The sequence below is a fragment of the Ambystoma mexicanum genome, chromosome 11, assembly GCF_040938575.1.
Source record: "Ambystoma mexicanum isolate Mex_15411 chromosome 11, UKY_AmexF1_1, whole genome shotgun sequence".
Classification (NCBI taxonomy): Eukaryota; Metazoa; Chordata; class Amphibia; order Caudata; family Ambystomatidae; genus Ambystoma; species Ambystoma mexicanum.
Genome location: NC_090934.1, coordinates 1,224,419,647 through 1,224,442,648, shown reverse-complemented (window position 1 = coordinate 1,224,442,648; position 23,002 = coordinate 1,224,419,647). Strand labels below are relative to the sequence as shown.

Here is a 23,002-nt window from a genome sequence, read left to right as displayed (position 1 = left end):
GGGATTCGTATTCTTATAATTTGGTAATTGCTTGATTAAGCAGTTTGCAAAGCTTTATGGTTGCCATTTTCCTGACATGTTCTTGGCAAGCCACGTAGTGATGGCTTGCCAACACTCAGCACAAGACAGGCAGGCAGAGAGGAGAAAAGGGCGAAAGAAGTGTACAATGGATCTTTCTCCCTCTGCACTTTGGGACGACCCCACTTCGTTGTAAAGTGCTGCATAAGCAACCAACATAGGATGGAAACGGCTCAATAAATGATCGATAATTGGATCAAGGTAGGTGGAGGGAGGTGTATAAAATTAAGTCAAAAGAGAAGAAGGTGGCTCTTACATGTGTATATTTGGGGTGAAGGGAGTGGAATGACGATTTCTTGAATCTTGTATTGTAGTAAACGCTAGCATCATGCACCGTACAGGCCTCATTACACGGTAGGCGGTGAGCCATGGCGCTATTAGCGCCATGGCTCATGCCGGTAAAATACCGGCACCGCCTTGGCGGAAAGGGGATTTACCGCCCCATTCCAAGGTTGGAGGGGCGGTAAATCCCCCTTCCGCCATTGCCCTTCCCCATTCCCATTTCTGCCCCATAGGGCTCTATGGGAATGGGGAAGGCGCTAATTACGGCACCGCAATTTTGCGGTGCCGTAATTAGCTCCGAGGTCCCTTAGCGGGTTGGTTTTTAACGCCTGCAAAAAGCAGGCGTTAAAGGACCAACCCGCTAAGGGACTTCGTAGTAAGGCGGTAGGGATTTACCGGTACCGGTATTTTACCGGTACCGGTAAATCCCTACCGCCATCCGTGTAATGAGGCCCATGGACTTCATTACTTAGAGAGTTGCAAGGACATTTCTTTTGGGAAAACTGTGGGCCACGTTTACAAACGACTCCCGAATGCAGTTGTCGTATAGTAAGCACTTGTGTGACTGATTCGGTCCCATGCCATTTGGGCTTTTTTTTTTTTTTTTTTTAGCCCTGGGGTCTTGGAAACTCGCCCGATTTCCCAACAGGCTGGATTGCCTCGCACTCCTGCAGCCGCTTTCTCTCTCACTTCACCGGAAGCTAGGTCCCTGGCTCGTGCATTCGCCATGTCACTGACCCGCAAAGTGGCTCCAGGGTTCTCCTCTTCCACTGGATGTTTTTGGCCTGCAGCAATGGTTTGGTGTCTGACTCGCCTAGTAACAGGGTCTCTCTGAATCATGCTGTAGCACAGACTCAGACCACTCTTGGGATCGGTCTCGGGCTTCTCCATTGGATGGGTCTCTGTGACTTATGGTCGGACTGGGGCATAAACTTGTCTCAGGCACCAATGAAAAAGTGGCCCACTGCTGCAAATGGCAGTTCATTCCTTTTGTGACAGACTGTCTGAGCAGTACCCAAGGGAGAGGTTTTTGATAAAATGTGATGCAAATTGTGCATTTTAAACAATATTTATTCAGCAACACTGGTCAAAACTACTAGCCGAATTGTGAAGTAACTTATCAAACTGGCCCACATGAGCCAAAAAAGTGTCCCAGTTTGACCAAAAAAACTGGCCCACACTAGCATTTTGTGTTTTTGGTTTGAAATTACCCTTTTGCCCTATAGGCCAGTCCGAACTGGTCCGACTTCTGCGTTGGATGGATCTCTGACTTCTCCGTTGGCTGGGTGTCAGACTCCTGTGGTGGTTGGATGATCAGATGCTTTCAGCAGCTACAATCTCAGAATCCTGAGAACGCTGGTTTTCTGATCCCTCTGATAGAGGAGGCTCTGACTACTCTGGTTGCTGTGGGTCTCCGACTCTTCCAGTAGCTGCATCTCTGACTTCTCCTTTGACTGGGTACCCCTGTTGAGGCGGGGTATTGGGACTGATGCTGTGGCGGGGTATTGGGACTGATACCGTGGCGGGGTATTCAGACTGACGCTGTGGGGGGTTATTAGGACTGATGCTGTGGCAAGGTTGTCAGAAGACCCCTATGGTGGCTGCATTGTCTGGGTCCTTGCGCAGCTGGATTCTCTGACTCCTGAGTCAGCTTGTTCTCTGGCCCCTCTGATAGCAGAGTGTCCGAATCCTCTGGTTGGTGGGGAATTTGGATTACTCTGGCAGGTGGATCCTGGATCCCTGGGGGAATTCAGGATCCACCTACAGGAGCAGTCAGAAACCCCAGGGAGCAAGTATTCGACTCTACCAGCAGCTGGGTCTCCGTTACCTCTGGTAGTTGGTTCTCTGACTCCTCCAGTAACTAGGCCTTCAGACTAAGGGTGTCTGGCTTCCACTGCACTTCCGTTTGTGACGCCCATCTCGCTCTCTCTCTTCAGTAGCTGGGTCTCTGACTGCACCATGTTTGCATTTTCAGTCTTTCAAAACCATCATGGATTCGGTACACATGGCCAAGGGCAAGCTTCTCTTACGCAGCCTGCCAACGCCAGACAGGATTCCCTCTGCCTTGTCAATGAAGTATACCAAGACATTTAGAACAAACAAATACAATATTGTTTCTGAAAATACACACTGACGTCAACCTATGAACTAGAAAAATGCATTGAGGAGCATTTTGAGGATATAGAGTAAACGGGAGCGTGTAAGATTTTTTTTGCTTGAAGGTAAAAAGATTGACACCTTGTCCAGTAGTTTTTTGGAAAATATATATTCTGATGCGTGCGCGACTAACATTCAAATATTTATTAATCCAAAAAAAACGAGAATCCATTATTAGGGTGCGGGGGAATAAAGTAACCCCTGGTACTGGGTGGGTTAAAGACTAACGTCCAATGTCACCTTCCCTGCACTCTCCATTTAATGATGTGTCCACACGTAGGAATTCTCAACATTTCATAAGCATTCAATAAAGCGTATTTACACAAAATCATTTAAAGACAAATTATTTTGAAACAATATTTGTAGAAAAACGTTTTAACATTTTTGTCAAAAAAAAGATTTTTTTTAATCGTGTATATATCTTATAGTAAAACTATTTTGCATTGCATGATAATCTGCCATAGTGATAGTACAAAGCACATTGTTGGTTTATACATGACATCCTTAAACGAATAACATAAACATTCATATTGCCATACAAATTACATTAAATTACATAACGTTTCCTTAATCCCATAATACAAGGTCAGAGTCCTTTGCATCACATTTTAGATTCTAAAATTGAGTCAACGTGTTTCGGATCATAGATCCTTCTTCAGGAGTATCCTTCTTCAGGAGTGGATTTTCAGTCCTAAACTTATGTGCAGTAGTACCCTCAGATGTAGTACAGCCAATTCCTTTTTAGGATGTAATTTTATCTAGCTATAGATAATGTTTTAAAAAATGACTACAGATTAACGGACAGTACAGCGTTTTCTGAAAATCCTAATGCCCATTGTGCAAAGACGGCAACCGGTAAGAATGTCCCATTGCGTTGTTCGGTTCATAGCGTCCTGTCAGTTATATTCTAAGAAAGTGTCCACATGCACTAACGTATCCATTTGTGGTAATCTGTAGTTTCTTGGTCCTCGTGTGACAGCGTCAGAAAGCCATCGCTAAATCGTCCATTCTGCATTAGGTTCAGGACTGTGGTGTGAAGCTGAGCAGAACACACAAGAAAGAGAGGCTTTGCACTTACCACAAAGTCAGTGATTTTCCAACCCGGCCCTCTCCATTCCGACGTGCCCTGCTGCCCAATGAGCTAAGACTATCAATTCTCCAAATCTTTTCCTCTGTTGTTGAGGTTGAAAGGAAGGGAAACTTGTCTTAATATTTGGGCAGCATTCACTCCTGCAATATGCCATTTGGCACCTCAATAATCCTTCTCCGCCTCGCCCCCCCCCAGAGTGTCAGGCATGAACCCCCATCTGTTGGCTGATCAGTGGCTATACAACCAGTGGATTGAAGCAACACACAATAGCTGCAGGCTTAGGGAATGGGTTCTTAACATTGTAAGCACCAACCTCCCGCTTCCTCCCATGCCAAAACAAAACTTGACTGCTGCAGGGCCACTTTCCCCTCATGATGGTGTCAGGAAGAAAATACTGCCCAGGGTGGACAGGACCTATGCAGAGGAAGAACCCAGACATATGATATGATAGGTTATTTACAACGCGCTTCATACCCAGAGGTTTCTAAGTGCGGGCCCGGGGATCGAACCTGTGTTGCTCCTTGTCATCTTGCTGCCAAGGCGAGCATGTTGCCCTGGAGCTATCCTCCCGAAACACATAGCCCCTACCTGGGGCATAATAGCTATTGCCACACATATACTAAGGTGCAGGGAAACAACCAGATGGTGGAAGGAGAGTCATTCAGAGGGATCAATTCGAGAGCTTTCAGTGACAGCAACTCCCAAGGAGATACAACTCGTTTAACACATCAAGATCCAGAGGCCCCAGGGGCTGTTCACACCCAGATCCACTTTAAGGATAGGTCAAGAAAAAATGTATTGTTCATGCTTACCTTAGGCTCAGGCTGATACTGCTCCCATATGCCCATAAAATTATTCCAAATAATCCTGTCATAGGAAGGAGTGACGAGCCTAAATGATAGGGAGCATACGCCACATATTCCAGGGCAGGCAGACACCACTCACACGGACACAGCACAAATACAGCCTCGGCACCAACAGTGCAAGCTTCCCGTACACATCAGAGCCCGTACAATGTGTCCAGAAGAAGGACAAGCGTCCACCATCCACCGAACAGCTCTGGGCATCAGCCGTGCAAGCTTCACTCACACATGGAGCAGGTAGACATGGGCATCAGAAGGGCGAGCACCCACCTGGGAATTAGGGGCAACCTGAAAAGCAGAAGTGCAAGCTTCCCTGACATATTAGATCCAGTAAAATGTGGGCAGCAGAAGGGCAAGCTTCCACCGTGCACCTAACAGCTTTGGGCCTCAGCAGTGCAAGCTTCACTCACACGTTGAGCAAGTAGACATGGGCATCAGACGGGACAGCACCCACCTGGGAACTCGGGGCAGCCTGGAAAGCAGAAGTGCAAGCTTCCCGTACACATCAGAGCCCGTAAAATGTGGCCAGCAGAAGGACAAGCTTCCACCATCCGCCAAACAGCTTTGGGCTTCAGCAGGGCAAGCTCCACTCACACATGGAGCAGGTAAACATGGGCATCAGAAGGGTGAGCACCCACTTGGGAATTAGGGTCAGCATGGAAAGCAGAAGTGCAAGCTTCCTTACATATTAGAGCCAGTAAAATGAGGCCAGCAAAAGGACAAGCTTCCGCCATCCGCCGAACAGCTTTGGGCCTTAGCAGTGCAAGCTTCACTCACACGTTGAGCAGGTAAACATGGGCATCAGAAGGGCGAGCACCCACCTGGGAATTAGGGGAAGCCTGTAAAGCAGAAATGCAAGCTTCCCTTGCATATTAGAGCCAGTAAAATGTGGCCAGCAGAAGGACAAGCTTCCACCATCCACCGAACAACTTTGGGCCTCAGCAGGGTAAGCTTCACTCACACATGGAGCAGGTACACATGGCCATCAGGTGGACGAGCACCCACCTGGGAATTAGGGGCAGCCTGGAAAGCAGAAGTGCAAGCTTCCCTTACATATTGGAGCCAGTAAAATGTGGCCAGCAGAAGGACAAGCTTCCACCATCCACCGAACAGCTTTGGGCCTCAGCAGTGCAAGCTTCACGCACATGTTGAGCATGTAGATATGGACATTAGATGGGCCAGCACCCACCTGGGAATTAGGGGCAGTCTGGAAAGCAGAAGTGAAAGCTTCCCTTACATGTTACAGCCAGTAAAATGTGGCCAGCAGAAGGACAAGCTTGCGCCATCCACTGAACAGCTTTGGGCCTCAGCCGTGCAAGCTTCACTCACACATGGAGCAGGTAGACATGGGCATCAGAAAGGCGAGCACCCACCTGGGAATTAGGGGCAGCCTGGAAAGCAGAAGTGCAAGCTTCTCTTACGTATGAAGCGAGTACACATGGGAAGCAGAAGTCAAAGCGTCCCTTATGCATAAAGAATGTTCACATGGGTAACAGAAGTGCAAATCTTCCCCATTTATTAAACAGGTACTGCATATTCAACAACATGAAAGTTCCCCCAATGCAAACATTCTGCATAAACCAACACAGGGAATAGCAGTGGAAGCTTCCATCACCCACAGCAGAGATGCACCCATACCTCAGTGTCCCCTCCACCACTGAGATGCCAAACTTGAAGCTGCGGTGAGACCAGACTTTCTGGCTCTTGCAAACCACATACTCATACCTTATGAATGGGGTCCCCCTGCGGGGATGACTACTGTAAACATGCAGTCCCAGACATGACATTTCACAATCAATTGATAGTAAGGGCGGGAGCTGGCATCAGGTTGACGCAGTGCATATGAAAGGGTGGGGGGGGGGGGTTTCCTGTCTCCTTTGCTAGCCTCTGCAGCTAGGCCCCATGTGGGCCTGTTAGAATTAAACTCCGATTAGTATGTGAATGCTGCCACCAGCAACATGGCTCAACAAAAGGACAGACTGGCACCATGGACCCTTTGTTAGTTATTTAGGCTGGCCATGGCTTGTTGAATGTTTGGCCCTCCCCCTTCTTGAGATGCATTGTGTGCTCCACCTGTCAGATCCCAACTAAATATGACAGGACGGGGGAGTACGCCTGTAGGCTGTGTCCACCCAGAGTACACAGGTCTATGTGTATATTGTGCGGTGAGCATAGGAAAATGTGTGCAGATTAGCCCTGCATATTTTCCTAAGGTTGATCTACCATCATTCAATTTCATTTAAAATTTCAAAAAAAACCCAGGGGAGCTCACACCCACCCTGTGGATGGTCTAATTCCTCACACTTGCACCCCAATAATATTCAGCCATCTTTATTAAGGATGCAGAAAAATATGGAAATCAGTCTGTTGCACGAACGAGTGGAAACAATGACGTAAATGCACAACTAACAAAATTATCCTTCTTACCTTTTTAGCAAAAATGCAAGCTTCACTTCCTTGGCCAAGATTCCAGTGTACTGTCAGTTTACATATGGGTCAATAAATGGCCTCTCAATCAGTGGTGGAAGTGGGTGGGAGCGATTGGGAGCGGTGCGCCTCTGGTTTTTAAAAATGAAGTTTTACTGTTTCTATACTTTTATTTTAAAACAAAACCGTTCCGGAATGGTTTCGTTTTAAAATAAAAGTTTAGGAAGCAGTTGAAACTTGCACTTCAGAGTTCCCCTTAACCATCAGGGGCGTTTGTTTGGGGTTTATGTTGTGCGTGGGAGGTGGTGTGGCGATGCAGTTTGTGGGGAGCGGAGCAGGGCAGCAGGGAACGTAGTTCCACTACTTTTTTCATCATACATTTCGACCACTGCTTTCACTGAATGGATCACCTTCCTGGAATCAGAAGGCACATATCTGACATGCCAATTTGATCCTTGGCCTCTCTCTTAAAGAATCATCACTTAGTTATGTTATGTTTATAGGTTCTTATGCTACGCACTGTTGGATCTGTTAGGCAAGGAGGGAGGCGGGTAAGTTAATGCTACTGAGTGGGAATAAAGGACGAGAGCTGTGATGTGCTGTTGGCAGCTTCAGTCCATTGACACTGTTCACTGAGCGTAGGTGTGTTTTTCAGTTGGAAGCCGCCATGTGGTGTTGGTCAAGACTATGTATGGTTTGTATCATTGTATGTGGTGGTGTTGTGAGGTGCATGTGGTTTGTTGTGCTGTAGAGGTATGGTTGCGCTTAGTTCAGAGTTGGAGAGGTGTATGCGAAGGGTGAGTTTTTAGAAGGGTTAGTTAATGGCAGTACCTTTTCTACCCCAGGCTGTTCTGACTTATTGCCTCCCATATCCCTTCCCCTTTAGTATATTCTGGTGTGCCACAGTTACCACCCCCACAAGTTCCTCCTGGGGGATTTGTTTCCTGTGCCCATTGGTTAATTTATGCGAGAACGGGACGCCTCACTCAACCCAGTTTCCATCTTAGGTCCTCTATCAGTGGTCCAATTAAGTCGGACCCCATCTCCTCCCCTGTTTCCGCTTTGGCCCTCTCTCGGGATGGGCACAGCCTAGGTCTCAAAACCACTCCTTCCATTCAGGCGCCTCTCTTCTCCCGTGCCCTCCACTCATGTCCTGTCTTCTCCCCACTCCTTCTCAGTTGTGTGGTCACTTCATGGTGTGTGGATGTTGTTCATTTGTTTACATCCCGTTCGGAGCTGAAGAGACAGGGTTTTGGACGTTTTCTGAATTTTATATTTTCCTTCATAGTTTGTATTTCTGTGGGAAGGAAGTTCCAAAGTTTTACGCCTAGTCAGGAGAATGCTGGTCCACCAAGGTTTTTCCTTGTGTATGGTTTAGGTTCTAAGGAAATGTCACAGGATCTGAACAGAGGCGTGACCAGGATAGTCTAATAAGTGAAGCCTGAAGCTAACGTAATTGGGTCCACAGCAGCGACATTGACATCTGTAAATGCATAAATAACTATGCTGAGAGACCATTTACAGATTTTGGGTGGGCCTGGCCTACTCAGGAAGTACCCTGTCTACGCCCCTGGATCTGGGTGTTGTAGTCGGCTGGTAGATGGTGATTTTCTTTTGAATGCATTCCCCTCCTAGGCCATGGACTGCTCTTTGTGTTATAAATATTGTTTTCAAGGTGATTCATTTTTTGACTGGGAGTCAATGTAGCATCCTTAGCGCTGGTGTGATGTGCTACCTTCGTGACAGTTTGAGGAGATGTCTGGTGGCTGCATTCTGTATTCATTGTAGATGCCTCAGCAAATAGTCTGGCATTCTGAGGTATAAACTGGTGATGAGGGAGATAATTAGGCAATAACCCTCGAGGAGGCAGCCCATTACTGTGTAAGGTAATGCCTGCGAGGCCCATAGTGAAAGGCCAAAGTGTAGCGAGGGCCTTATCAAAGGGCACATGGCATTACCGAACGTGGTAATGGCCTGCCGGCTAGGGGCTTATTGCCATTAGTACCACAGCCCGTTAGACCGGGATACTGATGGTGTTTTTTGTTCGGTTGCGAGATGCATTGCGTTTCACAGCCGAAAACAAAAAAACAAAATAGCTGCCGCAGATTGGAAAACATAGTCCATTTTCCCTTTCTGTGGCGGCCATACTAAACAAAGAAAATGGCCACCATGGAAGATGAGAAGGGACTACCACTTGTCCCTTTCCATAGTGACCATTAAAGTAAATGGAAAAAAGTAAACAAAAGAATCGCCACCCTGCAACAGGGACAAGGGACTATGGGCCTCATTACGAGGTTGGCGCTGGCGGAATGAATTGGGCCGGTACGGGACCGGCCCCCTTCATTCCGTCAGGGCCGATTACAGGCTTCCCTTTGGAGGTTCCAGATCGGACGCCTGGTAAAACCAGACATCCTTTCCGGGTCCTGCGAGGGGAAGAGGGAGGTAACAACGGGACACTCGTAATGTGCCCATTGTTACCTCCATCGCCATTCCCATTGAGCCCTATGCAAGCTCAAATGGGAATGGGGAATGGTTCCTGCAAGGAGGAATTACCGGGTCCTCCTATGTCGGAATGACCTGGTTATTCCTCATTGCAGGAACCCGGTAAAGGAGCCCGGTTTGGCGGCAGCCATGGAGCAAATAGCTCCATGGCTGCCGCCAAACCCGTAATGAGGGCCCATGTGTAGTACCTTCTCCTTTCCCATGGTGGGCTGAAAGGAAAAAAACAACTAAGGAGCGACGCGCAAGGACGTGTGCGGGCTTAACGTGTGGTAAGGCTTGCAAACGTACCTATCAGTGCGTTTGTTTTATTTAACTTAACCCACGCCGGGTACTTATGGGCAGTGTTTTGTGCATGAAGGAGAGTAACGGTAGAATATTTTTGATCGTGTCTAGATGGAAGAACATTTCATAATTATCGCGTTTACTTGCGGTTCTAGCGTTAACTTGTCCATTAGGATTACAAGCTGTTTGACAATTTTGGATTGTGTGGGTGGTGTTCCCAGTTCTGTAGGCCATGGGATGTACTGGTTACTTCCTTGGTAGTTGAATGTAATCATGAAATCCATCTCTTCCGGGTTGATTTTGAGGTTGTTAGTGTTCATCCATTTGTAGAGTTTTTTGAGATATTCTATTAGCATTGTGTTCTCCTCTTGTTTATCGCTGATTTTGTAGATGATTTTGGTATCATCAGTGTAGTTGTAAAAGGTGAAGCTATGTCTTTAGATGAGGTTGATGAGTGGCGTCATATAGATGTTGAAGAGAAGTTGTGGGCTTTCATTTAAGGCTTTTCATGAGACACACTATGCAACAGGAGCAAGTTGCTTTAAGCACTATAAAAATATGGACATGAGGGTAAACAGGAGAACGATTGGACAATAGGGTTGAGGTTAGGGCATTTCACCATTTTTTTAAAAACTTTATTTTTGGGTTTTACAACTTCGGACACATACATTTGCACCAACCGGGTGCAATCACAACAAGTACAACGTGCCATCTGTTTTGCTCATGATACCCCCCCCACCACACATCGAATCAGTTCTTAGTTCATTGCTGGTTCCTCTTATCTTGGTCAGTTATTTGCAACCTTCCTGGTTGGGTTTCACCTTCCGCTACTGAAAATGGAACTTGAGTTTGGGGGTCTGGTGACACGACGGTGTTTAACAAGTATGATGTGTAGGGGCCCCAAATGTCAGGGGGACGCGCATGTAGCGGTAATGTCCGTATGAACTTGGTGTCCATGTCCTGACAATATAGGATGTCTTTTTTCCATGCTGAAACAGCGGGGGCAGGACCACGGCCCCACGCCATTGCGACCCTCCTGCGTGCCAGTACCAGTAGAAGGGCTGCTAGTTTCCTCACTGCAGGTTGTAGGTTATTGGTCAAACCAAGAAGTGCCACCAGTGGGGCAGGGGGTAACTCCTCACCCACCACCTCTGCTGTGGTTTGTAGGACAGAAGCCCAGAAGCGATGTACCCCGGGGCAATCCCATGCTAAATGCATGAAATCAGCGACAGCGGCGCCGCACCTCGAGCATTGTGGTGACAGTTCTGGGTGGTGTCTATGGCTTTTTGCTGGAGTGTGGTAGGTTTGGTGTAAGAAATTGAAGTGAATTTGTTTATAGCGTGTATTTAATGTGACCTTCTGGGTCTGACGGAGAATGTATGTCCAATCCGCCTCGGGAATTGTTGCCTGAATAGCGGTTTCCCACCTTGCCTTTGTTCGGGGGTCAGCGATGGCTGTGTCCGTTAGTAGAGATTTGTATAATAATGACACTAACCTTCCTTCACCTTTCGCCTGAATTACGTTATGGAGTAGGTCCCACGTTGCAGGTTGTTTAGGGAATGATGGGAACATACCTTGCAATGTGTATCGTAGTCTAAAGTATAGAAACGTGTCTAATGAAGTGGTACCTCCCCTTTCTTTGGCCATTTGCGGAGTCAGGAACACACCCTCGGGGAAGAGGTCGCCGAGAGATTGGATGTTTAGTTTGACGAGCCAATTGAGAAATACTTTCTCCGCTGTTAGGGGGATCCCCGGGATAAATTTGGCTGGTAGCAGGGGGGAGAACCTTATGTTCACATCATACTTCTGCGCAATCTTTTTCCAGATTGCATAGGTGGATAATACCGTGTTCAGCGTGTTATGTGGTACTGGGATGTGGCTGATAATGATGGCTCGCAGCAGGTTAGGAGATGCGAGGGCACGTTCCACCTGGACATGCGGACGTATGAAGTGTATAGTGTACCAATGACTTAGAAATTGTGCTTGAGCTGCCCAGTAATATTTCTCCATATCTGGAAGTGCGAGGCCGCCACTTGATGTGGGTAAGGTTAATGTTTTGTGGGCTACTCGTGCTGGTTTCCCTGCCAATAGAAGTGACAATACGAGGCTTTTGAGTTTTTGGAAAAATGCACTTGGGAGAAGTATCGGAATATTCGTGAATAGATAAAGGAGTTTGGGAAGTACAACCATTTTGATGAGTGAGGCCCTACCCCAGAGCGTCAGCGGGAGAGATCTCCACCTTTGGATCCGTTCTTGTAAGGAGTTAAGTGTTGCCACATAGTTGTCCTTGAATATATCGTTATGACTAAGGGACATATAGATGCCTAGATAACGGACCCTTGAGCTCTCCCACTTGAAGCCATGATCATCTGTGAATTCAATGGTATTCGGAGTTAGTGGGAACACCACTGATTTTGAATGGTTAGTTTTGAGGCCAGAGACTTGGCTAAATCTGATCACTTCGCGCATTATCGGGTTAAGGTTGTTTTGGGGGTCGCTGACAAACAACATGACATCATCAGCATATAGGGAAACCACTAGTTTGTGGGGACCTAGTGTAAGGCCTCAGTGTATTTGGTACTCTCTCAGTCTGGAAGCCAGGGGCTCCATCACCAGGGCAAAGATAAGGGCTGAGAGGGGACATCCCTGTCTCGTACCACGTTCTAGTTTGATGCTGGGGGATCTAGTATTGCCAAGACTGATATAGGATGTCGGGTTGTTATAGAGCAGTGAGACCAATTTAAGGAAGAAATTCCCTAGCCCCATTTGTTTGAGCGTTGCAAAAAGGAAGGGCCACTCGACAGAGTCGAAGGCCTTCTCGGCGTCTAGAAGCACAGCTATTGCCTGCTGTGTCGGATCCAGTTCCTCAATGACGCTTAAAAGCCTCCTGATGCCATATGTCGTGTTGCGTCCCGGGATGAACCCGGCTTGATCACCAAGCACAAGTGCTGGCATTATAGGAAGTAATCGAGTTTCTAGGATTTTGGCCAGAATCTTGTTGTCCAGGTTAATCAGGGAGATCGGTCTATAGGATGCACATTCTTCAGGGGGTTTTCCCTCTTTGTGTAGTAGTATCACAGTGGCCTCTCGAAGGGTAGGTGGTAGAATTCCCCGCTCTGTGGCTTCCTTGTAGACCTGAAGTAATATAGGAGCTATGATAGTCGCGTGTGCTTTATAAAATTCTCCGGTGAGCCCGTCTGGGCCGGGCGCCTTGGTGTTCGGGAGCTGTTTGATTGCCTCATGGATTTCTTCCAGCGTTATTGGAGCGTTCAGGGGTTCACGTAGCTCCTCGGCCACCGAGTACAGTTCGGTGTCGTTTAGAAAGTCTTGGAGCAACTCGGGGTCGGTGCTGCCTTTGGAGCTGTATAGGTCCTGATAAAATTTACGAAACACCTCGACAATGCCTCCTTCCGTGTAGACTCGGTTGCCATTGGCGTCACGGATGTATTCCACCCGAGTGAGTTTTTTGTCGATGCTCAGCAGCTGGGCCAGCAGCGCTCCTGGCTTCTGGCCCTCACCATATTGCCGGATCTGGTGCCTGTGCCCGAGGATTTTCCGTTCCCGTTCCGCTTTCTCTTTGAATCTTATTAGTTCTCCTTTCAAGTATGCTTGGGTCTGTGGTTCGCTTGAGGCGTCGTTTTTGATTTCGAGTTCCTTTAGACGTTTTTCGCTCTCTGCCAGCTCTCGGCGAATCAATTTCAGGATTCCATTTTCCTTTGCCATACATATTCCACGGACAAAGCACTTTAATGTCTCCCACAAGGTGCCGGCGGAGCTGACTGAGAACTGGTTAGTCTCCAGGAAGGACGCAATTTCTTGCTGCAGTTCCGTTGCGAACACTGAATCTGCTAGTGAGCCTGGCTTGAACCTCCAGTTGTGCCTAGATGGTGATGTATTTGATGACGTGAGTTCTAGTGTTACCATTGAGAGGTCTGAGAAGGAGCGTGGATGGATCTGCCCGGGTCCCCAGTCGAATGAGCTGAAGGCTGATGTCAGAATATAGTCGATGTGGGAGCTGGTGTTATGAACCGCTGAGTGGAATGTATATTCTCTGGCGTCTTGGTTGGAGTGTCTCCACGTGTCTATCAGGTCGAAAGTGTGGCATATTTCTTTGACTTGTAGACTCGCTTTGGACGGTCTGCTTGTCGTGTTATGGGACTTATCTATTCTGGGGTCTAGTGGTGTATTGAGGTCTGCTCCCCAAATGATCGTTGCAGTGTCCTCTTTCCCGAGTTGTGTCATGATTCAATCAAAATTGTTTGGTCCGTCGGTATTAGGAGCATATGAGTTTACAAGAACGATTTATTTCCCAGCTAGGAGGCCCTTTACCAACACTGCTCTCCCCTCCGTGTCTTTTTTGGATTCAATCAGACTGAAATTGGCTCTCTTGTCTATTAAGTTGGCCACCCCCCTGGCGTAGGATGCGTATGATGAGAAATACCTATGGCATCCCCATGACCGGGCCCATTGTGGCTCCGCGGAAGGAAGAAGGTGGGTCTCTTGTAGCATGGCTATGCTGACTTGTGTGTCTTCTGAGGTATTGGAGGATTTTCCTGGTTTTTGTTGGTTGATTGCCACCTCGGATGTTCCATGTGGCAAATTTAAGCGGCGGCACTAGGTGACAGGTGGGTAGAGGGTGCTGTGCCGGATGTGTTCAGGGGAATTCGTCTGGAGATCGAGTTTGTTCATTGTCTCAGCAAGGATTTGTGATCTTGGGGTGAGGTATGAGGTTGTGGTGGTTCTTGATTGAGCAAATGATGGCAGTTCCCTATTACTACTTTCCCTCCCTCCAGAATCTCTCCCTTGTGTGGGCAACCCCCAACTGGCCCACGGTAGTCCTTCCCTTGGAAACGTTGCTGCAAACATTGCTGCGCTAGGGGCGTTAGTAGCCCACCAAGAGGGTGCCGGGCTTCCATTGACAACAGGATTTCTTTCCTGTGGTGATCATCGTGGCTGAAAATGAGGGCGTGTTGACATCGACCCCCCATAACTGGGGTTCTATATTACGGGGGGTCCCTCCTCGCTCGGTCCTCGCGACGAGGTCTCGGGTTGTTCCCGCTGGGCCTACAGCCGGCCCGGTCCAGATAGTCGCTGGCCTCCTCGGGGGTGTTGAAAAATTGTGCTTTCCCTCCATGCTGAATACGGAGTTTCGCTGGATACAACATGGAATAGAGGATTCGATTATCTTGCAGGCGCCGCTTGACAGTTGTATATGATCTCCTCTGTGTTTGCACTGCTTGGGAAAAATCAGGGAAGAACTGAATGGAGTCGCCGTCGTATTGAGTTTTCCCTTTGACTCTGGCAGCCTGGAGCACCGCATCGCAGTCTTTATAGTTTAGCAACCTTGCTATTATCGGTCGTGGGGGCGTGCCTGGTGCCGGCCTGGTGTTCGGGATCCTGTGTGCTCTTTCTACGACAAACAGCTGAGACAGTGTTTCTTTTCCGAAAAGTGCCATGCACATCTGTTCCACAAAATCCTCCATTTTACCTGGAAGTTGTTGCTCTCTCACTCCTATAATCCTGATGTTGTTCCTTCGGGAACGGCCCCCTAAATCTTCATTTTTGGCACACACTACCTTCATCTGGGTTTCAAGTATGGAGACTCGAGAGGTCAGCGCCGCCGTCCCGTCATCCAGGTCGGACATGCGCCGTTCCACATTGTCAAGCCTGTCTGCCTGCTTATCAAGTCTATGTTGGAGCTGATCCACTTTTGTTGAAAGGGTGTCCAATTTGCACCCCAGGCCGCTGATGCCGGCTTTCAGGTCCATCCGGATCTCTCTGATATCTAGATGTGGTGTCTGTTCCTCCGTAGATCCTGCATCTGGTATAGGGGATTCAGGCCTATCGCTGGTTGCGGGTTTGTTCTGAGAGTTAGTTTCAAACTGTAGCTTCTTTTGGGTCTTATCTATTTTCCCCAGGGTGGCTTCGGGAGATGCTCGTAGCCAAGGCTGGGGTTATTTATGGAGATCGGTGAAGGTACCTTGTCGGCCCCAGATAACAACGGTGCTACGAGGCTTTGTAGAAGGACTTGTGCGCTCTCTGTTTAATAGATGCTACCGGGTGCACACGGCGGGTGAGGCGCAGCCCCAGACCCCCAAAGAGAGAAAGCCCGTGGTCGAGTCTGGTACTTTTCTCGCTTCTGGTTGCGCCGGTGGTCAGAGTCACTCGGCCCGCTCACCGGAGTGACACGGGTGCAGGATTTGTCGCACGCTGTCCCTGTAGTGGGTCGGATTGACCTTGGGGGCGGCTCTGTTCAGCTGGCAGCGTGCGGACCATAGCGCGGGCTCCCCCACCGCACCGCGGGCCCGGTTCGCGGCGCTGCGCCGCAGCTCTCACTGTCCCAGCCTCCCATCCACGTGGATGACGGAGTCGCAGATCGGAGATTGGCGTAGGATGCCTGTGTTCCGTTGTAACTAGGGGCTTGTGGGTTGGTGACCCAGAGGTATCCCGCCTGTAGACGCACGCTGGAAGGGGCTCCACAGCAACTGGCCCGTCCCGCCCGGAGACCTCGCGGGGGACCGCTCCCTCACCTCAGCGTCTCCGTGACGGGATGCCCCGGACCTCAGGTCGAGCCCGCAGGGAGCCCGCACAGGGCGGGAGGAACGGGGCCGCTCCGCCCTGCGGTCGCGCCGCCAAGTGCGCACACAGCAGCGTTCTCCTACCTGGGTCTTCACGGTACTCCAGTACCCCAGGTCGCTTTGCCGCTGGTCTCCCACCGGGCCGCCGCGGGGATGGAAATCGCTCTGTCTCACGGGTGCCGGCTAGCACACGTCCACCCGCCTTCTTGAGCGGCTTGGTGCACAGCCCTATTGATCGTGCTCGCGCCGAGCGCCCGCCCTGTATGGCCACGCGAGCACCCGGGGGGAACTCCTCCCTCGCTGTCAGGTGGCCTGCAGGCCTCAAATCCGAGGAAGTGTATCTCGAGTTCTGGTTGCCCGTCAGATACGAGATTTATCTCAAAATGGGCTGCGGGACGTTGTGGATGCACACAACAGTAAACTGGGACGATTCAGCGCTCACAGGAGCAGCGATGAAACAGGATTCATTAGAGCCCCACGGAGCTCTCTCAGGAAGCGGCCATCTTGGGTGGCTCTTTAGCGCCCTCTCTAGGGCATTTCACCATAAACAGGCAACTCACAAAGCTGTCTGGGACAAACAGAGCAATAGAGTTTATGGGACCAGTGCTGGGTCTATGAGAAGTAATGGCAGTATGGAATCCTAAAAAAGCATAGGCCACATGCTCAGTCGATATCAGTAGGTAAGAGGGAGGACTTATGTTGTGACCAGCAAACAGCATCAAAACACACAGTGCAGTAAATTCATTTGTATTATGGTTCCCATGCTTCCTAGTTGAACGTTAAGCGCTTTGAAACACATTGTCTACAGGCGCTATATAAATAAACAATCAATCAATCAATCAATCAACGTTTGTGGAAAATGTACTGATAGACCATTCCTCATGCCCAATCCAGTTAACTCATCCAAAATAAAGAACCCTCTACTCCCCATGATTGGGAGAAACAAACAGGACCAGTCTCATGGAGCCAATGGCCTATCGCTTGCAGGGCCCGACCTGATTGTTGTGCAGGAGGAAGCCCTAAAGCACAATGGGACATGAAGACAGAACTGCACTCTGGACGCTAAGAGTGATACCCAGGAGCAGCTTTCTACAGGACATGCTTTCCTAGGGTCACTGAGCCTCATTACCAGCACGTGGCCCTTGGAAAGCATGTCCTGTAGGGATCCCCTCTTCGGGCATCCCCTTTAGCAGCCAGAGTGGGGTTCTGCCTTCATAACCCATCAATCTACGGCCTCTGTCTGGAAGGTGCACCCTTTAGGGGTCAGTGAGAAGCAGCCCTAATGCCCCTCCTTGCAGGGAACATCTCCAGTTGCCTCACAAGCTGGCTTTGAACAAACATTTCATCATCAGTGTCTCTCCAAAGGGGCCACCTCCGCCTAAGACTGCCCCCGGTGACCCCCTTTCAACGCCATCAGTGGTGAGAATGCACTCTTGTGGGGGCACAGTCTTTTCAGGTGTGTGATGCCCCTAGGCATTGCACCCTCAGAGCTGGTCTATGTAACCTAATGTGAAGACACACACTGGCTTTGGTGTAGAAGAAGCTTTGATTAAGTAAAACAAATATGTAGGGCTCTTGTGGCGCCATTTTGTCGAGGTTTTGCTGCCTGTTAGCATTGAGCAAGTACACTCCAGGATGGAAGCGGCAAACAACTAGAAAGACAGACCATTTTTAAACAAAGATATTGGAGCACTCACTGGAATGTAAGAGATCAGGCATAGGCAACTCTTTTGCCTACGACTCCCATGGGCGCCACCATTGACTATGCTTGCTATGGCCGGTGGGGGTTGTAGGCCAAGACACACGCCTGGAGAGCCCGATGTTGCCTTCCCTGAGTGACCAGTAATTCTTAGGTCTTGCTAGGTTAGGAGATTTTCTAGCTGCAATGGATTAAATACATCTCGACGTGCCCCCCCCCACCTCCACTCAGTGGCGTATATGCCAACATGCTCCATTCCAGTTGGAAGAAGCTAGTCCAGTCCTGGTTTTAACTTTGCATTCTGGCACCTGTAGTTCTCGGTTTAAAATGGGGAAATCCTCCTAGTCCCAGAAATCAAAGTTAAAACCAGGATTGGATTAGCATCTCCCGAATGGAAGGTGGAATGTTTTCTGTGGAGCAGCAGTAGAAACAAAGGTCGTCCCAGAGCTCGCGCTCCACAGCCATTTTTGCTGGGTCTCTTGCTGTAAGGTGAAAGGGCAACATTATGCACTCGTCCACTAATGTCTAGGTCTGCGTGCTAATGGCAGACATCATGGATTGTGCAAGTCTCAGGGTGTCCGAGCAGGAAGCAAAGCGAGAGAGAGAGAGAGAGAGCTGGTGAAAAGGAGGGCTGAGAGAGAAGACAAACATCTGCTTCACATCAGAAGATTGCCAAATAACTCTACTCTCATCCAAAGTAAACAATGCACGCGCTGCATCTAGGATGATGGAAACCGGCTGCGGAATCACAGCCAGAGCTAAACTAAGCCATCACCCCCGAGACCCTCGCTCCACTCGGCTTCTTAGAACTAGAGCAGCAGACAGGGAGGCGGCTTTGAATACCATTGTTTCCACCTCCTCGTTCCTCTTGTTTACCGTGGAGTCAGAGGAAAAACGGGGATAGAAAGGCATGTTCGCAATTCATTTAATTACTTTTCCCTAGCAGAAAGATTTCCTGCCCCAGAAGCCTTTCTCCTTTGAATAACTGGGTTTGGTGGTCAAACAATTCTAGGACAGAATCATCCACTTTCAACACTCCTACCACCCATAAAGTCCTACCGTGCCTAGATCATGTGACTAGAGGTCAGGAGCAGAGAATGTTGGGGACTTTCCTGTCTTTGGGCACAAGACAGCATACATCTTTCCCTTTATGCCCCCAACAGGCAGCTGCGCCAACATGAGGGACACAGAGAAAATGCATCTAACTCCTTTATTTCACTTTCACTTTCTGCCCGACGCGGCAGAACCTCCTCATGCATGTGCGAGCATGCCCGAGCCTCATTGGACGTATTCGGAGTGGCGAAGATTGCTCATCACGCTGAGTTAACTGTGTCCGTGCTGGACATGACATCTCTCCCTCTCGGGTGGAACAAAATCCTGTCACTCATAGTTGGCCTCATATTTCTTCGATCAGTCTCACGGGCCTTGTAATACATTGCCTCGGTCTCGTAGGTCTCTCCACGGGTGGTCCACTCTCAGTCGTCGCTGTCTCATCACTCTCAGATCTTTCTCGACAAACATCTTCTCCCATCGTCTCTTCCTCAAGCTCCTTCTGTGCCTCTCGGTAGAGCCTGAACTGTGATACATTTTGTGTGATCACCCTGCCCGGGATCAGGCTGTCACCATAGGTCCCTTGGTCTGCGTGATGACTGGATGACCAGGATCAAATCTTGACTCTTATTTCCATTCTTGATTTAAACACACACTGACCTTCTCCCCAGGTTGTAGCATGGACGACTGTGCGCTATGCTTCTCGTCGGCATACCCTTTCATCTCACATTTCCTGGTTGCATCCTCCACCTGTAGCTTTGCACGGTCCTTCTCTCGGATCACTTCTCTGTGGGGCAGTCTCGTCTTCACCTTTCTTTGGAACACCAACTCTGAGGGGCATTTTCCCTTTGTCCCATGTGGCGAGTTTCCGTATCCCCGGAGCATGCTGCACACTGCTTGGTTTAGTGACATTGGCCTTAGCTCGTTTTGTTGCATTACTTTCTTAAAACTCCCTATCAATTTCTCGATCATTCCGTTAACCTGCACCCACAACGGCATGATTTTCTGGTGGCATATGCCCATGTGGCTCATGAATCAAGAAAACTCCACTGCTAAATCGAGGCCATTGTCCGACTTCAGCATTTCGGGAATGCCCCACGCAGAGAATATGATGTCTGGTTCCGGGATTACAGTGCTGGCTGACCTGGACGTGATCATCTGTGCAAGGGGGGACGGGGAGAATTCGTCCATCAGCACCATCCAGTACTTTACCCACCAAAGGGTTAAAAAAAGTCAACTGCAACATGGGTCCATGGGGCTTCTGGCAGTTCTGACATTCTGAGTGGTTTCGGATTACTGGGCTTCGATGTGCACTGGCACAGGTGGCATTTCTTATGGTGTCTTCTACCATCATTTCGATCCCTGGAAACCACATGGTGCCTCTTATCTGATGTTCAGTGGTGACCATGCTTCGATGCCCCTCATGTGTCAGGTCCACTACTTGCTGTCTCAGATCTGTGGGTATAATGATCCGCCTCCCGCGCATCACCAGACCTTCAGTTGTGACTGACAGTTCATCTTTCACCTGTCTGAATGCTTGCATTTCTTGCTTCCACATCTCTTGGCTTCCCTGTGCGTATCCTAGCTCACTGTCTCTCCATTTTAGCGACGTGATAAGCTCCTTCACCTTCTGCTGTAACACGTCCCTCATGGTGTGATCTCTCACCACAGCCATCGTGAGCAGCTTTGGGGGTCCGTGCCGAGTGAGGAAATTGATGTATTCCTCCACCATGGATGTGTCATGGTCTTGTTTCGCAAGCAGATGCCAGGCCATAAAATATGCCAGATTGTACTCTTTCCCTGGTTTATGAACGATGGTGATATATCTTGCACTGAGGGTTTCAGTGGATCGTGACCAATGTCTGGCTATCAGTCAGTACTGTGAATGGTTTCCCAGTAGGAACATCTAAAAATGTTTGCACGCCCCGACGACGGCCAACCCCTTTTTCTGGCTGGGAGTATTTTCGTTCAGGCTTTTTGAGGCATATGTGACTATGGCCCTGGGACTGTCCCTGCCGGGCTTGTTCTGCACCAGGATGGCTCCCAGACCTACCAAGCTTGCGTCCACCATCAATTCAGCAGACCCCATGTCTCTCTTGATCTGTTTGAATGCCTTTTTGCATGCCTGGTCCCACTGAAATTCGTTCCCTTGCACGCATAGGCAAATCTTTTTAAAGAACCCTTGCTTGGGTACTGTTACCACATGTGAGACTCATGGGGTGGGACCACAAGCAGGTTCTATGATGTCCTCCTTTAACAGGCACTTAATCTCTTTCTCTACTTGTGGTTGCAGGTGAATGGGTATCCGCCAGGGATGTTGTGCCACTGGAGGTATTGACCCGTCAATTTGAAGAGTCACTGGTTCTCCCTTCAAGCAGCCGATTCCTTTGAAAAGTTCTGGAAATCATTGCATCACTGGGATTTCATGCTGCATCTTGTACATTACTGCAGCGATCTTCATTTCGAGGACCATGGGTTCGCCTAGCAAGTTGTTTCCCGGCACCTCTACTTGAAAAACATACAGCTCTGCCATTGCCAGTCTCCCTTTGTAGTTCAATTGTATTGAGAACTTTCCATGGTTCCGAATTGCCCCCAGGTGGCCCACTGAAATACCTTCAGGTCCGACGGTTCCAATTCCGGCAGATGTGCCACCTTGCGAAATTCTGAGATGCACATGATATTCAGTGTGGCTCTCGTGTTGATGACAAACTTGGCAGGGTGTTGCCCTACTTTGATGTCGATATCTTCTTCTGGGGCAATCACCACGTCGGTCATCATATATGCATACTCATGATGAGTTCTCTCTTTCTGTGGCAGGGGCGATGGTGACCATCCGGTGACTGCCGAACATGGTTGACTACATCTCTTTTCACGTAGGTGTCTCTCGTGAGTCCTTGGGCACGTGAGTTGTGCTCTGGCGGAATCCCGCTATGACCGCCTGCTTGTGCCCTGTTTGGCGGGGCATTGCAAACTCTTGCCATGTGATTTTCCTGCCCACAGTTGCTACATTTCTGTCCAAAAGCAGGGCATTGTGTGCCTTCCTCGTGGGGAATAGAAAGGCCACCACTGTAACACTTTCTGGTAGTGCCAAACCTTCTCGGTGTGCCATTGCCACAGTTATTGCATCTGCCACCTTGACTGATGAAATACGCTTGCTCCTTCACTGCTCCCTTGTTGGGTTCCATCTGCGTGGGTTGTGAGTCTGCTCTTGCTTCCGTCTGCACCATTTGTAGAATGAAGGGAAGGGGAAATGGTTCCAGTAGTAATTGTTTCTGAAAGTGGACAATAAACACCCTCCGATAATACTTAACCTGAAGGCCTCATCATTTGAGAATTTATGAAAGTCACAATGAGTCACCAAATTGCGCAAATCGAGTCGCAAAGGTGTCCATGCACTCACCAGGCATTTGACAGGTTGTGTTGAAAGTGTTCCTTTCATGGTCTATGTTGCGCTGAGGATCAAAGAATGTGGATAGGGCCTCCTTGAGCCCCTGATACGTTATGACTTCTTGAGGCGGCAATGTGGGGATGATGTCCTCAACGTCGTCACCAACCAAGTTGATAAGCAATCTCCTGGCAACCTTGTCTGGTGCCTTTTCATCATAGGCGGACATGTAATTCTGGAATCTTTATAGCCATCTCTCCCATCTCTGTCCCAGGGTGTGTTATTCACCCATGTCAAAAAAGGGCCTGGTCGACGAAATACAGCTGCACTGGGCCATTCCTCATCAGATGCACCCCTTGCTCGCCTCTGACTGTCTCTTTCCACACTCGACGACATTTTGCTGCAATCAGGCACCCTCAGCTGTACATGTTGTTGCACGACTCACAGGTCTTCAGTAGCCACTGTATTTCTCCCTTCTTTCTTATCTCTATGCAAGGGGATGTTAAAATCCCATCCTCGTCACCAGTTTTCCTGTCTTTGGGCACAAGACAGCTTAAATATTTCCCTTCATGCCCCCAGTGCGCTGTGGCGCCAAAATGATGCAGATGG

At 49.0% G+C, this 23,002-nt stretch overlaps 1 protein-coding gene across 1 annotated transcript in view; it reads left to right on the top strand.

Annotated features, from left to right (window-relative positions):
• Nucleotides 1-23,002, top strand: part of ISLR (immunoglobulin superfamily containing leucine rich repeat) — a 59,989-nt gene that overhangs the window by 840 nt on the left and 36,147 nt on the right. The window lies entirely within an intron of this gene.